At 33.0% G+C, this 24,280-nt stretch overlaps 1 protein-coding gene and 1 long non-coding RNA gene across 5 annotated transcripts in view; both read left to right on the top strand.

The window, feature by feature from the left end:
• sns (sticks and stones) overlaps positions 1-24,280 on the top strand; it is a 316,393-nt gene that overhangs the window by 219,392 nt on the left and 72,721 nt on the right. The gene's annotated exons all lie outside the window — the stretch shown is intronic.
• On the top strand, positions 13,271-14,751 carry LOC138122363 (uncharacterized). Its single transcript, XR_011156449.1, has 2 exons — positions 13,271-13,747; positions 13,809-14,751. It is a non-coding gene; the product is annotated as an uncharacterized lncRNA (long non-coding RNA).

Here is a 24,280-nt window from a genome sequence, read left to right on the forward strand (position 1 = left end):
TAATCTTAGAGAACTTAATTATATAAATATAAATATTTAATGAAGTTGTTTGTGAAGTCAACGTAGTTTAAAAATCTGTAAATATAACAAGAAAAGGATTGATTCAAACTTGGCTAGGCAAAAATGTTTGAGATTGGAACCAAAAAACTTATTAAAATAAGTAAATAAATTGTGATTGGTTTGTACCAAGGTACTTATTGAAAATTATAAGTGTACGGCGTTGCCACGTTAATTGTTTATAAAATTTTATTATAATATTATTATCATAAATAAATTTAGTTTTAGTAGAAAATATTCTTAATTTCATTGATCTTGTCCCAAGTTCCAATTATAGAGGAATTATAATTAATTGTTCTTATTCTGACTTTTCACCCACACCTTTCATATTTGATCTAAATGGAAGACGCTTATTTTTAAAGGACGTTTGCATTTACTTCGGATTATTTATTATCTTGCTGAAACTGATAACGCCCATATATGACATCGACGAAATATATCAATTCGATTCAACAAAGGCGATTCTTATTATTTATTAAAGGGAAACAGTGTTGTCAACCCACAACAGATCTACTGACGTGTTTACAACCTGCATTGATAGTATACAGGTGTCCCAGAGTTGCGAAAAAGCTTGTTTGTTATTAAAGCTTTCCAACGATATAGGGTTTGTATAGTCGAATGTGAAAATCTAGGGTGATATCCTAAAATCAATAAATTGGGAGCAACTTTTCCGCTAAAGACAAGCTTGTCAAAAAGCTTTCCATCAATGCAATAATAAATACGGGCTGCCATTTGAAAAAAATGAGTTTTTGACATTTTTAATTTGTTATGTTTAAAAAATCGCAGTAGGCATATGCGACTGAGCAGGTTGTTGAGCAAACGCTGAACAGATGCGGTAAACATTCAGGAATCAAACAGCGCAATTATTTTAATTTATGTGGAACGATTTGGAAGGTACGAATTTTCGAACGGACCCCTGCAATTCGAAATTCTGGTAAAAAAAGCGCCACAGATCAAAAACGACGGCAGATAAGTAAAAACGACCTCTACAGATTTGATTCATAATTTAGCATAGAATTCAAAAATGAAATCAAATTTGGTAGGTTCTATTTAAAAAAACATAACTTTAGTGTTTTTATAATATTGGGACAACTGTATATACAGTGTCCCAGAGTTGCGAAAAAGCTCCATAACTTGTTTGTTATTAAAGATATCAACTGTTTCTTTGTTCTAGATCATAGCTACGCTTCTACTGCATATTCGGAAAATATTGCGCTATATATATAGAGTGTCTCAATATTATAAAAACACTAAAGTTATGTTTTTTTAAACGGAAACTACCCAGTTTGATTTTATTCTTGAACTCTATGCTAAATTATGAATCAAATTTATAGAGGTCGTTTTTACTTATCTGCCATCGTTTTTAATCAGTGGCGCTTTATTTACCAGAATTTCGAATTGCAGGGGTCCCTTCGAAAATTCGTACCTTCCAAATCGTTGCACATAAATTAAAATGATTGACGCTGTTTGATTTCTGAATGTTTGCTGCATCTGCTGAGTGTCTACTTAACAACCTGCTTAGTCGCATATGCCTACTGCGATTTTTGAAACATAACGAATTAAAAATGTTAAAAACTCATTTGTTTCAAATGGCACCCCGTATTTATTATTGCGCTGGTCAAAAGCTTTTTTGACAAGCCTTTGAACAATATAAGGTTTGTATAGTCGAATCTGAAAATCTAGGGTGCTATCCTAAAACCGCTAAATTTGGTGCAATTTTTCCGTTAAAGACAATACAAAAAACTAGTAGGCCTAACAAAAGATAATCACACAATATGGTTACTCCATAAAGATGAATCAACCAACAAAACAGTGTTTAACAATTAAACATTTAATTATTTTAGTGATTTTTAGTGTTTTTAAGATAGCACCCTAGATATTCACATTCGGCTATACAAACCCTATACAGTTGGAAAGCTTGTCAAAAAAGCTTTCGACCAGTGCAATAATAAATGCAGGGTGCCATTTGAAAAAAATGAGTTTTTGACATTTTTAGTTTGTTATATTTAAAAAATCGCAGTGTGGGCATATGCGACTAACCACGTTATTGAGTAAACACTTAACAGATGCGGCAAACATTCAGGAATCAAACAGTGGCAATTATTTTAATTTATGTACAACGATTTGGATGGTACGAATTTTCGAAGGGACCCCTGCACTATCTAGGGTACTATCGTAAAATCACTAAAATAATGAAATGTTTAATTGTTAAACACTGTTTTGTTGGTTGATTCATCTTTATGGAGTGACCATATTGTGTGATTATCTTTTGTTAGGCCTACTAGATTTTTGTATTGTCTTTTTAACGGAAAAATTGCACCAAATTTAGCGATTTTAGGATAGCACCCTAGATTTTCAGATTCGACTATACAAACCTTATATTGTTCAAAAGCTTGTCAAAAAAGCTTTCGACCAGTGCAATAAATACGGGGTGCCATTTGAAAAAAATGAGTTTTTAACATTTTTAATTCGTTATGTTTAAAAAATCGCAGTAGGCATATGTGACTAAGCAGATTGTTGAGTAGACACTCAGCAGATGCAGCAAACATTCAGAAATCAAACAGCGTCAATCATTTTAATTTATGTGCAACGATTTGGAAGGTACGAATTTTCGAAGGGACCCCTGCAATTCGAAATTCTGGTAAAAAAAGCGCCACTGATTAAAAACGATGGCAGATAAGTAAAAACGACCTGTATAAATTTGATTCATAATTTAGCATAGAGTTCAAGAATAAAGTCAAACTGGGTAGTTTCCATTTAAAAAAACATAACTTTAGTGTTTTTATAATATTGGGACGCTCTGTATATATACCGCAATATTTTCCGAATATGCAGTATAAGCGTAGCTATCATCTAGAAAAAATAAAAAGTTGATATCTTTAATAACAAACAAATTATGGAGCTTTTTCGCAACTCTGGGACACCCTGTATACCGCAATATTTTCCGAATGTGCAGTAGAAGCGTAGCTATCATCTAGAAAAAAAGGAAGTTATGGAGCTTTTTCGCAACTCTGGGACACCTGTATGTTTTTTGGTTTTTAACAGTACCTAACGCTTAATCAAAATAAAAATCAATACGGAAGATGCAACAAGATACAAATTCTGTCACTTTTTGAAGAAGAATTATTGGTCTTCTGGAAGGAATTGTCTTCTTTTGAAGAAAATATCGTAATCAGTCAGACAATTGCGTGACTTTAATTTGGATTTTACAAACGCATAAACGCATAAACTTCATGCAATGAACAATTGACAAATCGAAGTCCATTGTCCAATTTAAATCCTTCGTATTTCAGCTTTTGATCAAAAAAGAAAAGAATTGACTAATTGAGAAAAAGTCATTGACTTGTATTTTTAAATTACTGACATAATATAATTCAAATAAATTTTCAACAATCAGATGTGTTAGTAAATTTTTGATTATCTGGATATAGTAAAAATAAACTTCGCGTTCCTTTTCTAGTTTCTGCAACCAACAACATCATTTACCAACGAGGTCCAAAGATTAGAGCGTTGAGTTATATCATTATTAGAAAATCCAAATTTGTGTAATTTCTTCAACAAGGAAATACAGAGTGATCGACAAGAAAATAAATCAAGAGTGCTACCTCATCTTTTGTTTTATCGAAACGTCTGTCTTAGCTTAATCGTACACATATGTTTACTTTACTATACACAGTAGTTTTATTGGTTGCCTACCTCTCGAAAAGTCTATTATTAATTAATTAATTTTTAATAATGAACGCTTTATCTTCGAAGGTAAAAGTCATTTTATGTTCATTTTTAACTATTTTTAAAAATATTCCTTCACATTAAATCACTTTTAATTTTCAATTGGCAGCAAAAACGGATACTCGTTTCATAAAATACAAATGCTACCTACATGACAATGAAAGTAATTCTTTCTTATCTTTATCTAGGTACAAAAATTAACATATGTATGTTAAACTTTTGTCCTTTAAGTGTTGCATGCAAAATCCTGTAAGTCAGTTCAAAAACCAAAAAAATGTTCATCCTTTTCCTGAAATGTCAATAAACTGTACCTATGTAAAAGCTTATTACAGTTGACTCAGTCATTTCCGATATTCATGGCGTTACTGATTTGCGACTAACAAAAAGACAACAATGGTGACGACAAAAAAGACAACAACAGATGTACATAAGGTTTTTAACCGATACCTGAACACTTAAAAAAATAAGATTTGCTAAAATTATTTATTGTGATTATAAAAAAACCGAGTAATAATATGTATTATTAACAACCTACGTAAATTATGGTGAAGTAGCGTTACATTCAGTAAAGAGAGAATTAAAAGTATGTATTATGAATTTAAAAATTGTTTACTCAACAATCAAAATCATTTTTCACTTTTTGACTAGTGACTGACTAGTAACAGAAATTCGTAAAAAAGAATTATGTTGTTGTTAACGTGAAGAAGTAGGCACTTTTTCACGGTAAGCACTAAATTTAATCCAAAAAAAAACCTTAAATAATCCGATTTAGTTTGGAAATAAAGTAATGGATCGGTGCACTTCACTAGATCCACAACAACGAGCAAGATATAAGAGGAAACGACATCCTCCAATTTAGAACAAGTTTAAATTATACCGTGACTCATCTTTTAGGTTGACCTGTCTCAAATTAAAAAGATATAAAGCTACCAGCTTACCTCAAGGATATCAAAGAAATCAAAAGAACTGAACAAATGTGCGCTTGAACTTTTCAATTCTACTTTCGATAACAACCGACATTTTTACACAGTTTGTTGCATGAATAGTGAGGCATGCAATTTAATAAGGGTACGAATGTATTATTTCTTCCGACAGATCGGTCTTCTGCAGATATGTACTTTGAAGCTATATTGCTTTCGGCTTTTGACGTCGTACTCTGTATGCAGTGGTAATGTAGGAGCCATTTTACAAGGCAATAAACGAAATGAATAGACGGAAAGAGGGAAGTATCCAAGAATGGTGTCTGAGTCACGTAATTAAGCATTTATCCTGCGATTCTCCAACGAATGGCGTTCGTTACACTTGATTGAGATAACAACCGGCTACAGGCCCTGCTAAATACAATAAGAGCAGAGGCAAACGGAGGAGTCCTGGCGAATTAGCTGTGTCATCGCGGGATACTTAATGTAATACCAATACGAAGAATACGGTTGAGTGAAAATGCTATAACTTTTCCTCGAGGAAAATTCAAGTCGGAGATTTATGACCAAATTGTGATCAATTTTCGAGATAAGTTTCAGTGGCGATGGCGCACCGGTTCTCGGCGAGGGTGTTTTGATGAAGTCAAGAGAAACCGTCGAGCCGGTATAAATCACATTATCAATTAGCTCTTAGGTTATTACACGTTTAAAGCAACGACACAATAATAGTTTAATAGTTTCCCTTAGGCTGTTAGACAGACAATGCAGAGGTGTTCAGTGGGATGTCACGATTTATAAAGCGGAACTACCGAAAATTACAGAAGTCTTCCACGACATTAAACTGTGTAAAGGTGTGCCTCAGACTGTTAAATGACACTGCACTATTGCAACTTGTGTGTAGTTCTTTTTCAATTAACAAAGCTCCGCAGTCCGCAGGCTACCTATCTCATATCAAAATAATGGCTCCCGAGTTCGGTCTAATCCTTATGGACGTTCTAGTTCAACACCAATCCAAACTCCCATTAAACTAAATGGCCACATTGGCGTATTCAGCAACACAGTCACCTGCAGTACCACACACTTTTCGCATTTGAATAGAAAATAAAATTTAATGCAGAAGTAGAAGGACCAACACATAAATCTGAATTACCCACGAATTAATTCCGCATAAAACTGCTAGAATTTTCGGCTGGAAACGCATCTACTCAAAACCAGATTTCCGAAAGGTTTTATTAAATTTAGGCCACGATTTCCAGAAACTGAAATAAAATAATGGTATTGTATCCAAATGCCATTGGCTTTTAACCTAATGGTATTGCTAATGCACGTAATATTTTGCTTGTGTAATACGATAGTGTTTTGACTCCATGTTTAATAAATTATTTTACTCCGATTATTTGGATACATTAACATTTATAAACACAATAGCACCAACAAATGAAAAAATACTCCGATTAAAATGAAAATCAACATTTGACCTCGTTTAATTAATAATGATTTTAGAGACAGTCAGCTAAAAATGAACCAAACGAATTTAATATTAAAGCTGTGTATTTTACATTTTTAATAAATTTAAAAAATAATCAAAATATGACAGGTACACTGGGAAATGTGTATTACGATGATGGCTTCAACTTGATACTCTTGCTTACATTTAAATGATTAATAAATTTTGTTTTAAAAGCCTTTTACATTAAAGTCTTTCCAAGATTTGGATGATAAATAAACAAAAAAATTCAAACCCATTAATCAAGCTTCTAGCAACGCAAGTCAAAATTGCAGTAAAAGGAAAAACAGTAAAACAAAGGATCGTTTTTCTCGTGGGGTGGATATTAAATCTGATTTATTTTTTTATATGCTCTTTTCTGTTTTTGTTGAAAAATATATTTCAACAACGCTCTCCCAACATTTAGATCTTATCACTGAATTGTTTTCTCTGAAATTATATATAATTTTCAGGAAGCTCATTTTCACTTGGACTTAACATCTGCAATAATTATTGTGCACTGTGTAAGTCTGATTGAAGTTTAATTTTGTGAAAACGATGATACAATGTGGTTTGTTAACAACAATGTGAGTTTGCTTGTACGGTATATCTTACAAGCGGTTCTACGGTTCGTTACAGTTTCTTACCAACAACGGTGGTGAAAATAAGTAATTGTTGAAAACAAAAATTGTAGCAGTCTCTTGCATACAAGAAATATAAAAAGATAATGTCGCAATCGGAATTTTTTAGTTAACAATCATAAACGATTTTTAACGGACTAGCGTATTGAAACACAAACACTACATCTTAATTTAACCCGAATATATTCGTTTTCTTCTTATTCTAATTGCTTTTCGCCGGTGTTTGTTGATGCTTCAGTGGTTTTTGTTTTCAACCTAATTCGTTTCTTGCGTGTGTATTTAACGTCCCAGTGGTTGAATTATGAATGATTCGTTGTTTTGTCGTCGCTCTCATCTACGAGTTCTCATCCAAAATTCGATCATAATCAGAGACATTTTATTATACGTAAGTGCTGTTTCTTCGTGGAGTTAAATTGTTTCAGAATCTTGATGTGTGCTCATATTAAGAATTGTTGAATTTCTTAGGGGGCTTAAGTGATTAAGTACAGCAGAGTCTCGATAACGTGAACCAATTAATGCAGGCGGTGTTCACGTTTTCGAAAAGTTCACGTTATCGAATATGCAATTGATGTAGTTTTTATCAAATGTCCACAGTTTGAAAACACATGAAAAGAAGTGATAATATGTATTTATCAAATGAAATAAACTAGACAGTAAGTACGTACGAGTATGTAACGAATGTTTTTTTTAATTTTTCGGCGAAGTTGGCGTTGAAGAGTCGATTGTGAGAGCACCACCTGATTACAATTCTGATCAGCTCACTTTTTGCGTGTTTTTAATATGCAGTTTGACAAATCAGTCTTTTTTAAGACGAATTGTTCATCAGCCGTTTAAATCTAACGTCACTTTTTCCGTTGTATGTGTTTTTAATCTGCAGTTTGAAAAATCGGTGTTTTTAAAACGAATGGTTCATTCACAGTTGACTCTTCAACGCCAACTTCGACGCCAAATTAAAAAAAAAACACCTTTATGTACGTATGTAATTACAGATATCAGAACATACCTACTAATTTCTGGAGAAAAAGTCCAATAAATTACTTTGCCGAAAAGTTTGTTTAATTGAGAGTATGGTGGCCTTTTCACGCAAATTTTTATGAACCTAAACTTCTTCAAAGTTGGTATAATTTTTTTATTGTTCATGTTTTAGAGTATGAAAAGTCTTGACGTTCACGTTTTGGAATACGCAAATTTCAAACCTTCCGTTCACGTTTTTGGATGTTCACGTTATGGTATGTTCATATTATCGAGACTCTACTGTAATTAAATTAGTTTGTTTGATTTAAATTCAGTTACATATTTTGAAGTATTCACGTATTTGTCTTGATTTTTCCTGATCTAAAGTCGTTTCATGTAAAGCATGTGACAACATGTAGCCTGAGCAATTAATTTACTGATCATTAAACAACGAAGTTCATTTATGAGTAATGACATATCACAGAAACCAATCGAATGAACATCCGACATATTTCTATAACACATCAAGTGATTGGTCTCAACACGCCTGAAAAAGAAAAGACGAATGTTGTTGATCTTAACATATTAATAATATGTTTTTAATCGATTACTAGATGCTACTAATTGTGTTAAATAACTTCAAAATATATCGAAATAGAATAGAATTTACAGTACTCATAGTAATATTTTGTCAGACTGTTTCCTAAAGGAGAACTCACAGAAAAATGTGTGAACACCAAAATGTATTAGTTAAATTTCTGTAACATTTTCCATCTATCTTTCAAAAAATTTGGTCCAATCAGATCGTTGTCAATTTCAATTTCTGCCAAGCACTTGACAACGAATATTCATGCACCGGTGCAATATTCAATAATTGCACAGTGCCTCCATATTTCCTGTAATTTGCTTGTCATTATTTGATACCCATGTATCTGATTCAATTAAATCTTTGGAGGAAACGACCATTTCTAAAATTGCCATGTCTTAGGGAGATTTTCTAGTCCAGAAATAGGACATTTTATCCTTTTTTGGAAACATGCTGAACTGCCTTTTGTTGAGTTTTATGCACAATTTTTTAAATATAGTAACACAGTACCATTTTGAGAAAGTATACTTACAAATTTTTTCAAACAAAACAGTGAAATTTATTATAAGCGATAGGTGAAAAAAAGTTCCTATTTGCCTCCCATATGGTTATGCCCCTCGTAGCGAATATGTGTCTTAATAAGTATACATATAGTAAATTCATTTTTGTAATGACAAAATAGAGTTACTAAATTTAGTAACTTGTGAACACACCTTTTTACCGCGAATTTAGGCTTTTAAAAAGTTAGGTTATGCCTCACGTCATTTGCTTCTACAATTTTGTACTTTTTCATTACGTTTCCATTATCTCCATGAGTAATTTCTTTTATTTTGTTGAAAACCTTTAAAATGTGCTGCTTTCTGCTTGCTTATTGATGCTCTACTCCATTTTGGAAATTCATTCATTACGGCAGCGACAATAATATGACAATTTAAATCTTTGCCAACTGTCTAACTTTTATTCATTTTGTAAAAAAATCTAATAAAAAAAAGTGCCAGCTAGTTCGGCATTACAAAAATGAATTGATTATAGGTGCATGTGTTTGTAACTGATTTCAAAAAAAATATATCGAAAATTAAAGGAAAACGTTTTGAAAGGCAACCATTGATTTTTTATACTTTTAAACTTTTCTGTATCAAAAAATCAGAAAAAGATTTTTTTTATTTAATAATAATGTGCACTGAAGGTACACACGAAGTTTGAAGTTAATCTTATGATATTATGGCAGCCATTTTAATAAACACAGGACCCAGAGAAAAGCGTTTTTACGCACTTACTATTTAAATGAGGATTAAATTTAAATTCGTCAATTTTGACAATTTCCGGGTAGAATTTTAGAAGCACACTTTTGAAACCCCATTCTTCAAAAATATTGTTAGAAAATAGTACATTCTTCAACGAGCGTATAATAATAGACATTACACGCGAGTTGAAGACTATACTTTCTCGTCTGCTTAGGAAGGTGTGGATTATTCAGTGTAAGACTTCTAATTCGTCACCAACGGTGAAGAAAATTAGAGAATCTGTTGATAACTTAGCATATAAAATATAAAAATAACACTAACAACAAACACCTTGGACTTGAACAAATTCTTCTAAGAACAAACAAAACATTGACGCTGGTACTGTTTTAAAGGAAAAAGTGTTGAGATTTTGGAAAAGCTTGGTCTTTTTACAATTGAAATTTTATAAGGTTAATGTTTTTTGTAATGGCAACATCATACCGTTGGAGACCTCAATATTGCCTTAATAATGGAATTATTTAATTACCACAAAATTTGGACAGTTCATTACCAAATAAGAAACTGGAAGTAATTACATTATTTGTGCAACTTTTATTTTTGTGTTTTAAAATCATTGTGTCTAAGACCTGCTTTTTTCTGTTGCGGTATGATATGATTATATAAATGTTGTTTTGTGTTAGCACAGCATTATAATATACATAATTAAAATTATTAGATTGTATTTTCTGAACAAATATTAGTTATTACATTTTCTGATAAATACAGGTAAGTATACTAATTAATTACATTCGTACAGCTAAAAATATTTTGAAATAAGATGTTATCATCACGCAACTATTTTTTCCATTTTATATTTGATTTTCACTGCGGCCATTAAAATGGCAATTTTCACAATTTCTATAAATTAAAGGAAGCCTTTAAAAAATACCAATATCGAGAGCGTGGTAAATTACGAACTGACTAAAAAAAGAATGGAAGTAACAGCAGCAATTACCAATACCGGTAATTCAACATTCAGTTTTTTCGTTTGCATTTGATGTGCGGCTTTTATGCTGAGTGGTATTTAAATACGTGCTGTGTATGCTTCACTAATTAAATTCACTGTTTCGTAGTCAGGAAATTTGCAAAAATCACCAGTAATTAATGCAACACTAATTTGTAGTAATTCATGATTTTTACATGAGCCATTAAGAAACTTGTGTTTCTATAAATAAATCGTTAGATAAAAATAGAATTTTTGTTTCCTGTTGAGCTCGTAATATGTCCATATTTTTGCGTTAAGTTGTAGCTCGACAAACAAGGCCGAACAGGATTTCGAAAAAAATTGTTAAAACAACCGGATGCTGTGAAAGACCTGTTTGAACACTGTTGCTGCTGGCAAGTGCTACTGCTGTGGAGCAACTTCAATCTCCAGCAAAATAAATATGTATTCCACTTAGTTACACCGTCGAACAGCACTAGTTGGACCGCCGTGTACACAACTCTCAACTGTGACTTGCATTTTCCGTCACGGACTCGCTGCCCTGCGATTCCAGGATTTTATTTCGAAAAAAGCAAATTACCACGTTACATCCAGTGTCTTTGTTTTATGGCACGCAGACGGTACCCGCGGAAGCTTCATCCGTCTTGTTCTGAAGTAATTTGCCGACCCGACCGCTCATCGAAATGGAAACGCATCCAAGGGCCGATTTGACAGATAATAGAATAGAAATTGGCTATTTTATCTTGACATTAATGCATCATAACGGATAATTTATTACGAACCACGGAGAGAATGCACATGGGAACCCTTTAGCGCCAAAACTACACGCACGCGAAAACTTAAATTTAAAGGGTGCGACTTCTTTATGGCGACAATCTTTTCGGTTTCGCCCATAAAATTATTATTTATTTAGTGAATTCCTACCTGTTTTTGCATTTATATTAGATCCTGCTTGCAATTTGTCCCCCATAATTCAGCCCAAAATGCTGAGGATTTGGAGCCAAATTTGCGTTCAGACATCTATTTGGGAACGGACTAATAGGGTGCTTTCCTGCACGAAGAAATCCATTTGCCGCATGGACAATGCGGCGCATTTTCGGTTTTTCGACGAATAAATAAAACGCCACATGCGACTCACTCACGTCAAGTGTTTGTTGCACCATGCATTCGATTTTCGAAATGAATTATGGGATTTGTTTGTTCGAATTATACATATTTTAAAACATCATTAGGATTGTTATTTCAAGCAATTTATCACTCTGGAAATAAATCGCGAATTTTGCAGAATTATTAAAATAATTATTGTTTTTCTGTCAGTTGTGCATCAGCGACGTATCGCGGCCGTATTAATTAATTTTATTTTCGTATTATCGTGTTGCATGAATTTTGTTGTTAAAACTGATTTATGTCGAGGTAATTTACGAATCTGACAGAGCAAACTGGCACTTTTAATTCTAAAATACAACTGAATTTTGTTAGATGATGCTTGTTTTGTGCTGAATCAAATTAATTTCGCTGAAATTTGTATAAAAGTTGAGCCCCTTGAAACGGGCTTGAAGCGTACTCTTAATTATTTAGGTTTTGGAATGTTACCTAAATTAATAAAGTCGTTTAATTAAAAATGAAAGCGTCCACATCTGGCGGCTTACTTTCTGAATATTATGACGTGTCTGCTCTAAATCCTGCGGATGCAATAACTGGTTAAAATCCTCTTTATAAAATAAACCTTCATTTAGAAGTCATTCGTCTCTTCTGTTTCGGTTACGCCGTTACGTTACGTCCGCTGTACGTAACGCTCGCGACTTCAGATTCGGAAGCTCTTCTCTCTTAAACCATTGATGAAAAAGAGATGGGTGGAGAAAGGCGTGTTGGCCTAAGTGTAGAGCTAGATCGCCGAGATTGAATGAACTTTCCCATCATAAAAGGAAAAAAAACTAGTCGCCCAAGAACAGGTGTAGTCTGATCTGCTCCAGAGTGAATGGCTTTTCATTCCATAGGCGTAGGTAGAAGTTTCTAACATCACGTAATGGTTTTGCTAAATTGGGGGTTTTGAGGGAACGACTCAGATTCGAACGGAACACATTCACCAATCTTATAATTTTTTGATGCAAACATAATGTGGATGACATTTCACGGTTTGCACATTAATATTTTCACTAAAATATTTCGACGCAATAAACTGTCATGCGGCAAAACGGCGTAACAAAATACACTGTTGAAGGAAATCATGCATTTCCTATATGCTTGAATTTATGGCCGTTTTACTATTCCATAAATAATCACAATTTAAAGCACTAAATGCGGCAACAATTATATCGTTTACCTCGTTTTCAAGAAAATATGTCCACAAATAAATGATTAAGGTATATTTAAGAAAACTTAGCCCAAAAAGTTTAAGTAAAACAGTAGAAATATGCGAAGAGACACTGTTTATTGTTTAAATGTGTCACTAGTAAGTATATCACACAAAAGTAGATAAGAGTTTAAATATTTTTCAAGCTATGAAATTAAATGTCAAACAATAACAGACAAAAGTCGTTGCTCCCTAGGACTATCTGCAGAGAAATTTTCAACGTTACTTCTTCCAACTGTTTTTATGGTTCTTTCTGAAAAATTCCCATCATTAAATAACAATGCTCCTATAAACTGTAATTATAACTTAGTTTATACCCCCTGTCCGTTCTCAAACTCGAACATAGGCAATTAACATTGAATTGAACGTTTTTGCTGATTCCTGCTCGCCAATTGAACTTACAGGTAAGGTAATGGTATCAATAGAAAGATAAAATTATTGCGCTTGAAATGATACCAGTAATAAGATTAAAGGTGCTATTTTTATTTTAATATGCTAATTTAAAACTTGGCGATTTTTAAATATGACATGCCATGATTTTCAAATTTGACAGCATTTGTCAAAAAAATTGAAATTTGTTGGTTTAAGTCAAGCGAAAAATGAATTGTTACTCCAATGAAGAACGAATTTTTATGGTAAAAACCTTTTACAGTGGCGTTAGTTTGCGGAGAGTTAGAGATTTGTTTGCCGTAAAGTTTCATACCAGACCTATACCTTCTGTTAGTACTATTCACAAATTTGTACAAAAATTTGAAAGATGTGCAAATATTTCTTTAGAATCAGAAGCTAGGGGTGGTAAGTAATAATATTTTGTATTGGTAAGAGAAAATATTCAAAAACAATAATTATATCCCAGGAAATAGACAAATAGTTGACCGCACAGAAGAACGTGTTTTGGCGATGGTAAATTTGGACCCAACATCCAGTTTAAGGCAAATTTCCCTTGAAGTAGGTTTATGCAAATCGCGGATACAGACTATCCTCAGAAAATATAAATATCATCCCTACAAGGCACAGTGCCACCAAGAGATATTTGCTGTTGACGAAGAAAGTAGGAGTGCCTTCTGTTATGAAATGCAGGAGCGTGCTAACAATGATGGTCACTTTCTGTCGGCAATTTGCTTTACAGACGAATGCACTTTTACGTTAAATAACGAACCAAATGTTCAAAACACGCGATATTGGGCTCAGGAAAACCCTAGAGTTAATATTTCTACTCGAACTCAGTATCCTCAAAAAATTAATATCTGGACTGGGATTTTTAATAACAATATTATTGGTCCATTTGAAATAGAGGGAAATTTAAATTCAGCAACTTATTTAGATTTATTAGTAACTAAGGTAGGACCTGCATTGGAAGAAGTTGCAAGAGAAAATCAGGAAATCTGGTTCTAACAAGATGGCTGTCCCGCGCATTTCGGCCTAGGAGTTAGAAATTTTTTAAATGATTCATTTCCAAATTGTTGGATTGGTAGAGGTGGTGCTATAAATTGGCCAGCAAGATCTCCTGATTTAGCACCTTGCGACTTTTTCTTGTGGGGCCACCTTAAAAGCAAAATTTACAAAAGACGCCACCCAGATATTAATTCTTTGAGAGAAGCAATAACAGCCGAGTGCGCGTTAATTACTGAAAGGCAGTTGGCTAATGTAAGAAATGCTTTTTATAACAGATTGGGGTATTGCTTATTTCAAAACGGGGGGTTATTTGAATATTTATTGTAATTTTACCTTTTTCTTTAGTTTCTTTGCTTTTTTTTTTATTAAGAATTTTATAATAAAAACTGCTTTTAAAATGTTAATTACTTTATTATTATTAATTCTTTAATGTGTGATGTATAAAAATAATAGCATAATGCCTATAAACTGAATGCACAATGTTAATTGCCTATGTTCGACTTTGAGAATGGACACCCGGTATAACGATAATATGCACTTCCAGTTTAATGGAATTCTGAAAGTAACAATATAAAATGGATACATTTCTTTTGTAATTTTTAATTAATAGTAAAATAAAACAGATTTTGAAAAGTTCTGTCGGATTTAAGAAGATATAAGTGACTACAAAATAGCACTTAGTCATATTTAAACAGTTTTTAATTTTTTCATCAAACTGTTTCCATGTCATTTGCAATTTTAACAAAATGCAAACTTATGTTATTATAAATATGTACACGTACAGGTGTTTATTTAAATTTATCCTCAAAGTAGGCATTGAAGAGTCGATTGTACGCATCACGGATTACAGATCATGGATTATCTGTTTAAATCTAACCTCAGTTTTTGTGTTGTTTGTGTTTCTACTCTGCAGATGGAGGAGTGGTGCGTCCACAATCGACCCTTCAACGCCAACTTTAAGGATAAATTTAAATGTACACCCAACATAAACAGTAATTTATGCAAGAAGTGCATAAAGTTGTAGTTTTTTCATGAATGGTAAGTTTTAGGCTAGGGCCACACTACAGACTAAATAATCGGCCGATAATTTAGTCCTATTGGGTAGCTTCCGCGCCCACCAGGTAAACTAAACTGTTTTCGATCAATCTGTCGGCCGACTACAATCGCTTTAGTGTGCGCACTCACATAAGTCCTCATACTTATTAAGCAACCAACTAAACTGTCGGCCGATGAAAAGTCTGTAGTGTGGCCCTAGCCTAACCGCACGAATCGTAGGCGAATGCGGCAATATCATTAGTAAAAAACACTTTTTGTTCTACAACTGTCTACAATTAGAGAAATAATCAACATCAAAACAGACATTTAAAATGTAATGTTTTTAAAGCCAGCATCGACTTCAATTGTTTTCAGTACACTGTTATGATCCAGATAATTCAGTGTATGTACATATTTACCCAACGTCAAAGTGAAATGACATGCCACGATTGCCACGACACTTTTTTTACTCTTTAGATATTTTCACTACATATTATCACAAACAGATGTTTTACGTCAGTCGTAGAAAAAAGATTTAAATGTTATACCGTGAGATCGAAAAAAAAAATTAGAGTTGGCTGTGACCAAAAATTTCAGTTGGCAATTTTTTAAGATTTCAATTATCAGACGTCAGTCTTAAAAGTTAGGTTAGTGATTTTGAGAACGTTGAAATCTTGATTTTCGTAAAAGTGTAAATTATGTGTGACCTGTCGGTTTTAAAATAATTTCCTCACCTAGTGCAATGAAACAATGAAATTTAAAACATAATGTTACTCTTCGCTTCATGTTTTCAAATGACCTTTGCAAAGTCGGGGCATCAATTAAATTGCAGGTATCAGTAATTAGTTGCATTAATTCGGGAATTGTGCCAGGCCTGTTTTTGAACACGTGCCTTGAAAGTCCGGAAACTTTTGTTGAAATTCCTCAAACACTGGAGGTGTCGAATAAGACCATTCGCCGTTCTCAAGTCTTTCTCCATTTGTGAAGTAACACACAATGAAAATTTTTTGCTCTAAAGTGAACATAATATTGTAATAGCAAATTTTAATAGTCAATAATTAATAATGACAGTTACTATTGTCATGACATCTGATTACATTTGAATTAATATACCTACGTGTTGCCAACTCAAGCGTATTAATTACGGCCCTCTCGATTTTTTTTATCTTCGATCGCACGGTATTTTCATTGTCGTGGAAATATATTTTGTATTAAATTCTCAAGATCCATTTTCAGTTTTTAAAAACATATTTTCTTCTTTAAAATAATACTAGGATGCCCTAAGACAGATAAACAAAAAGTAAAACCTATTGACTTATGTATTTCAAGAAAAAAACTCTTTTTCTAGGTTTTCATTTCTCGCGAATTTCTTATTTCTTTTCTGTATGATTTTATTTTAAAACTTTCAAAAGCACCAAAATTTAATAAGCCATGTATATTATATAAAATAAGTTATTTAAATTCACTCTTAATTAACTGGACAAGCAGATACGACCTTTAATTCTTGACCTACCTACAACATGTGTAATCAGCAGATCTCGAATAATTGTTACAAGAGAACTGCCACATTACAAGAGCCAGGGTGCGGTTTTTAATTAATAAAGATATTATTTATTTATTTGGCGACTTGTTTATTGGCGACCAACTTTTAAATTGGACCGTTGTGTAGGAGCTAATTTCGCCACCTGCTTTATTGGGCATTTAAACACTCGATGTTTGGAGTGAAACCAAAGGGAATTCAGCTTACTTCAAATAACACAACTGGAGATTGTAACAATACAATACAAAAACCCACACAATTGGAGGTCCTTAACTCTAGTAAATTGCAGTTGCAATTGCAGAAGGTGGGAATATCAAAACTGTCTCGAAAACTTAAAGAGTTTACGATGTTGCCGTTCACCGGAGACGACCACGCACTTGCCCCCCAGCTTATTATTATTATTTAATGACAATTTGCATGTGGTTTTTGAGCAACGTCTTCCCACATGTCAGCAATTACTGGTGCGGACTAATAAGTACAAGACTCTATCAGCAGTTGGTATATCCAGTAGTGAATGTGTCTGGTGTAACCTGTGGAGGCGAAATAGTGTGACCGACACTTCCAATAATAGTAGATCGATTTATTTTGGAGCCTTCTCAGCAGACCAACGACCGCCCGACTGTTATTGTCGAGGTTATTGTGTTGTTGATGGCGGATAAATTTGCACCATTATTGTTGCAAGGTGCATAAAGAAAGGCGAGGAAGTTTTTGTGACGTAGGTGGTTTACTTAAAACCGACTGAGTTTAATTGGCGTCCGTGAAAGCAGGAAAACAAATTCCCTGTGAATATCACATTTTAATGGTTGCCGTACCTAATTGTCTCTGGCTGCGAGATGAAACTCGACCGTGCAATAATATAATAAGACAAAAAATTCGAGCATACGTGTTAACGCACTCATAAATTTATGAATAGCAAACTCTAGTCGCAATTCTCAGCGGTATCTACTTTCTGATTTTTGCAAGTGACGCCACTGAACCGTGTCCGATCGTGGCCTTCTGGATATACCTGTCGAGCAACAGTTGAAGAGGTGAGCAGCGGAAATGACGTAACTGCGGATATCGATTTTTCTCAGACGTTATCATCATGACTTAGACGCCTGCATCCTCTTTGTAACTACACGCAAGAGATTGCTTCGATTCCCACCTACTTAAGCCTATTTTATTAAGATAATTAGCTCGGTAATTAAGCGGAATTAGATAAGCGAGTGGATGAATGAATTTTTTCCGTTCCATTCATCGGTTATCGGGGCTGGTGCATCGGCTAGTTTATTTGATTTTTAATTAAATGTAAAATGCGTGTCTAAATTCAATTTGTTTGTATCTCAAATTGAGATCACATCCACATAAAGCGTCCTCCACTATGGACCGAATTTATTTAGATGGAACAACGCCTCTAAAGGCCCACATACACTAAAATTGATTGGCTACGTAGTTTCGCTTTGTATCAGATTCCTGTTGTAGTTAATTGTAACTAATGGGCCAGAATATTTCATCTTATAGTCCCATAAGCCAATTTAATAAATCAAATGTGTTTACATGTGGATACAACTTGTGAACATTTTCCTATATGGCAACGGACGTTTAGAATTCAGAGCGAGAAGACTCATCTGTTTTGATGTCTAAATTCAATAGAATTTCAATTTCAAAACATTCAGATATAATTTCACAAATGGTTGCGACGTATGTTATGATAAAGCCATCTCTTTGTAAAGTTTCCGTTCTTAATTATTTATGTGGGTCAAACGAAAACACAAGTTCTCTCACTAACCCTAAATGGTATTCTTCGTTTCTTTGGCACTTTAAATGGTAGAGGGAAGGAGATTAATTTTAATCCTTCAACGCAAATCAAGACAGATACGTATTTACATCAAGTTCGTACCTAGAAGTTGAACTAGTGAAACTGGATTAACTTAGCCAGTCGTTTACTACTCACGACTGTTGAGTCACTGTGCCAACGGATAATTGTCCAAGCTTAAACTAATTAGAACAATCCGAGTCGACTAGTTTTTAAAGTGTTCTAAGAATAAATTACGCCGCATAAATAAAATATTTGAATTAAGATCGACAAGAGTATTTGGTACTCCCAATTTCGGTATTGCTTCCATTTGGTAAATAAATCAATACACTTTAATATTTTTGTACATTATTTCAAAGGAATTGAAAAAACAAATGTATCACTCTTTATTTGTCTTCATTTGTTGTCCATCTAGTTTTATACAAAAGGATAAAATAGATTTGTAAGCTTGTCCATTACCTAAAATATGCACCTATTTAGATAGCAGCTGGATTTCAACTCGGTTTATGATAATTGTACTTCAAATATGAATGCAATCAAATGTAAGCGTACTTCCTATAATAATAAGTCATTATGTAAAACTTTTCTGTTACGCCACAAAAACGTCACCCACAGGAAAGCCCAAGTCTAAATCGAGATGAGAAGATAATAAAATTTAAACTCCCGTTCCAGTGATCATGATTCGACCGGATACCATAAATTACAAAACAAAGTATCATATTTTACAACGCGGTCATTAGTTAGCTTCTAAAGTGGGCATTACCTGTTTACAAAGTTAACTTTTTTGTAGTCTAAATTTTTGGCAAATGTCAAACAAATCTCAATTTTTTGAAAGCAAAAGAGATAAGATTCTCACGAAGTACAAGAAGATTATTTCTAAAATAGAAACTATGCCACAAATATTCTGAGATTCAGGTTCATGTACTCGTATATTTACGCGGACGCTGTTATATTGGGTGTGTCAAAAAGGACGGACAGGCGTTTTAATAGTATAGCATAGCATAACACAGACTCCGATTTTGTAGCCAAAACTGTTCTGCAGCTTTCAGTTAAAGAAAAAACTCTCAGAAAGTGTAAATGAAAATGACAGCAACGCAATAGGCAATTAAAAACTACTGTATGTAGTTGTCATGGTTACATTTTTTTTTCTCTCAGTCGTTGGTCAAAACGCCTAGTAACATTCACACTGGAATGCCTTCCGTTAGGAGAACGCATTTTCTGCGGCACCAAGAGCTAAATACACGTTAAAATATTCATCTGCGGTAAAACTTACTTTGAAAACCATTTGTTTGAAAAGTGTCACAATTTCATTGACATTTATTTTATGAAGGTGATTTTTTTTCGGTGCTATGATAATTATGTTAGCAATGTTGCCGCGTTTGAAAACCACTCCCCCACACCAAATCGCATCATATTTAACACGGACGAAGAAACGGATTTCAAACGTATTCGTGAAAGGAATTTTTGGATATCTGTTGAGGACACCTTTGAAAGTTGGCATGTAAATTAAGTTTCCACATGAATAACAGGATTATTTAGTTTTACAGGTAGTTTAGTTGTAACTTCCAAAAGCTCTTGCGCGTTAACGAAGAGCCAAAAGCAAAAAAATAATTTTTCTTCATGTTCCCTGATTACCCTAAATTGTGTGCCTTCTTTGGTGTCCGTCCTTTTTGACACACCCGATATAAATTAAATTACCACTTCATGGACTACTGTACATTATTCTTCATTAAATATATTCAAAAATTTTATTTTTAAAGTAAGCAAATTCTATCTATACAATTGTCTGTGTCTGTCTGTCAATTTGATATTTACACATATTTTTGAATTTTTACGATAGACATTTTAGTTTTTTTATAATTTTTGTTTTTCTGTCTGGTTGTATGTTTGAATCTACTTAACTCAAAATTTTCTTCAAATAAAGTTTTTTGTTGTTTATGTTGTTACATTTTGTTTCATCAGGGAGTCAAATCTGTGACGAGTGGATCGCGGTGTTGTGACCTTGCTTAGCTTATTTCCGTCAGTTTGCAATCTTAATCATTCATTAGAAGTTAATTGTTGACTTAATTTTATTTTTTAATTTCTTTATGTGATCTAAGGCTCGCCAACATTTTTTGCTTTATTTCTTCAACATTCTTAATTCTAAATTAGCGTAATTTGTTGAGTTGTTAGGTCAGGTTGGATAAGTTAATTTTTTTAAAATTACCTACATTTGTCTAAATTTATTTTAATAATTTTTTTTTCTCGTAAATTATCTCAAATTATAATAATTATTGAAAATCAACGACACGATAGTGAACTGCAATATTTTTTGGTGGTTTTAAGAAATCGGTTGAATCTCTTGTGAGTGGTTATAATTGCTTAGTTGCTGCTTGGATGGGAATCCCAGAGTCTCAGCTATCACAAGAATGTTAAATCTTCTGTCCTTTAACATTTTGTTTTTGTGATTTCCCTCACATGCTATTGACTGTCTGTACAGCGATCTCATCATCTCTAATCGTTTCGTGACCATGTTTAAAATAATTTGCTCACTTTTTCATTTGCGATATGAGGGATAAATCACCAATGTATTCATATCCGTTTTTAATCAAAGAACCAGCAACATTGTGTAAATTTGAAGTTAGAGTACGACGAGATTTCGTACCTTCCATAGCATTTTTAAGTGAAATTGGAAAATTCAAATTCAACTTTTATGCGTAAATGCGAGTTTGCCTATCCCACACGACATTTAATAGTGAGATAGGCCGATACAGTCAGACACAATTAAATTCACAAGACCGAATTTAGTAAATGTTTTCTTTTGGCAACATAATGTGACAGGTGCTGTTTTTTTTTATTAAAAGAAAAATCATGTTATGTTCACAATGACTTAGATTTTCAGTTATCCTCATAATTTAAAAAATAGCATATTATGTTATGGAGCAAAAATGGAGTTTTATGTGCTGCGGCTGGTAGTTTGGCTGCCGAACGCAGTGAGGCAGACAAACCAGCCAAAGCACATAAAACCATTTTTGTTCCGAATAACATATAATTTTTTTTCTTCGAACGTCCGTAAATTATGACATTATACTGCTGCATCATTGATAATGCTAAAGTGTCATGGCATTTAACGAGCTGAGCAGCGTCCGTGAAGTTATTATCTCAGTTGAGGAGCGTCCGTGAAGTTATTATCTCCGCTGATGAGCGGCTGTGAAGTAAACTAGCTAAATCATTTGAATTTTCTACCTCAAATTGTAACAAATTCGTATCTGAATATGAGATATTGAAAGCTGAAGTGAATAAATAAGGTTTAATCAAGAAACTTGTACATTATTGCAAAACGTACTTACAAAATCTATCCAAATTAAAACGGGTTGACAGACGGATTTTTATTTCGGATTTTGTTCACAGCGTTGTTTATACTAGTCATAGTCATAGTAACGCTTTGCAAAACGAGCTATTTTAATTCATCAGTCTACCCAATCTCCTACCTGGTTTCTTAACATTTCTTAAATAATTTGTTATGAAGGTTTGAAGAAAAAATATTTTATTATGTTGTTCGTTGTTTAGAACTACTGGTATGTACCACAGACTACTATCAGAGAGCTATTCAGGATACGAGGTCAAAATATTACGGATATCTTCTATAAAATGGAGTTAAATTACAGTAATTAAGACATCATATGTCAAGAAGCAAAATTATCAAACGGTCTTCGTAAACCGTGGTAAAATATTTATTTAATCACTATATTCCTGATATGCGAGATTAATAATATGATTATTTCGTCTAAAAATATGCAATGCTGAAGAATTTAATTTATCAGCTATCGTTGATTATGAAATCATAAATACATATGTATAATCAGTTACTTGATTACATGTACATATAACGTTTACAATATTGTGCACAAAAAAGTGTTTTAATTAATTTTAATATGGTAAATTGAGCATACCATGTTCAGCAACATTTATCAAATTTCGGTTTTTGGCACATACGTGCATATACACATATGCAGATGCAGATAATAAGGGCACAATGTTGCAGTGTTTGTATATGAATAATTGAGATTTTTATTTTTATTATATATTTCATTCTTAGGAAATTCCTCGGTGGTGTTATAAAATGCCACGCTCACTTTTTAATTTAATGGGTGCGCGGGAACGAAGTAATGAAAATCTAGAAAATGGATTTAAATTCACTGATCGGAACATTAATTTTTCTAATTTAGTCCTTTAGGCAGAAGATGTTGCCCCGGATCTGATAAATCGGAAACCGCCAAAGCTGTGTCCGATTCAATCAAAGGGAAAAACCTCGTGCTCGTCTAAATGAAGTCAAGTTTCTGTTGTACACAAATTTGATTAAATTTAGTTTTTCTGGAACTGCAACTTTGCAATATATTTGAGGTAATAAATACCGCCGATTCAGTAGATTCCCGAGTTCATGTTGACATTAGTTTTCCTGTTTACAGTCGCTATTTGGTTTGTGTTTATTTTTGGTTCAGCTGCATTTGAAGCTGTAAATTAATGAAATGCTTTGTTTATCCTGTCTGAAATTATAAATTGTATATGATTTTCAGCTATGTTACATATGTTACTGGCCTATTTATTCCGCTTTAAATGTGTATCAAGCAGGGACGGATCGAATGACCCCTTTAACGATCGGAAGATTTACGAACTTCATCACTTCGTGTAATCGGTGACACAATCAATGGAAATTAAAATAACCAATTACATGTTCATTTACATTTATTCGGCTCTGATTTCGAACACCCTTCACGTTTTCAAAATAAAAAGCAATTATTTTCGTGACGAATCAAAACTAATATTTGCGAATTTTAACCGATATTATTTACGTTTAAAAAAATCAAGAGTTGGTCGTCATTTTTGTTAGATCTGTATTCGTTCCACAACTACAAATCAAATAAAAATTAAAACTCACATTTTCACCTACTTAAAATTAATAATTTGAGTAAAATTTTATCGCTTTTTTATTATCTTTTCACAGCGTTTACTTCGAGACAAGCAAATAATTTGCTTCTAATTAATGCTGTAAATAAACACAGTGTTTTTTAAATAAATGTACAAATACAATAAAATGGAAATTGAGAGATAGATATCTTAAAAGCGAAAGTCTTAAAGTCTTTAAGCATCGAATCAATATCGTGTGATTAATATTAATTAAATAAAATAAACACAAATATAAATTTGAAAAAGAGCCATGCGAGAAGGACTCTTTCCTCACTTCTTTTATTAATATTGAGAAAGGAGATTTTAAAGAGGTTATTTTATGAGTTTGCTTGTACTGACGAGATATGTTTCTGTCGGAAAGGTTCTTAAATATGAAAGAGTTTCTGAAAACATTCTTAAGCAGATAAATATTTAGCATGGGAAAGGTGAATCAAAGCGGGAGTAGTTTAAGTTACTGATTTTAGAAATTTAGAAATCCTTGAAAAGACCACCGGGTAAAAATAAAAACTTTGATTTTCTCTAATCCTAGTTGCTCTTAATGAATTATTTTCTTATGTTTAGAAAAGAGATGTGTCAACATAGTATACGATTTTATTCATCTTAGTTTTATCTGATT

Source organism: Tenebrio molitor, chromosome 1 (assembly GCF_963966145.1).
Source record: "Tenebrio molitor chromosome 1, icTenMoli1.1, whole genome shotgun sequence".
Taxonomy (NCBI): domain Eukaryota; kingdom Metazoa; phylum Arthropoda; class Insecta; order Coleoptera; family Tenebrionidae; genus Tenebrio; species Tenebrio molitor.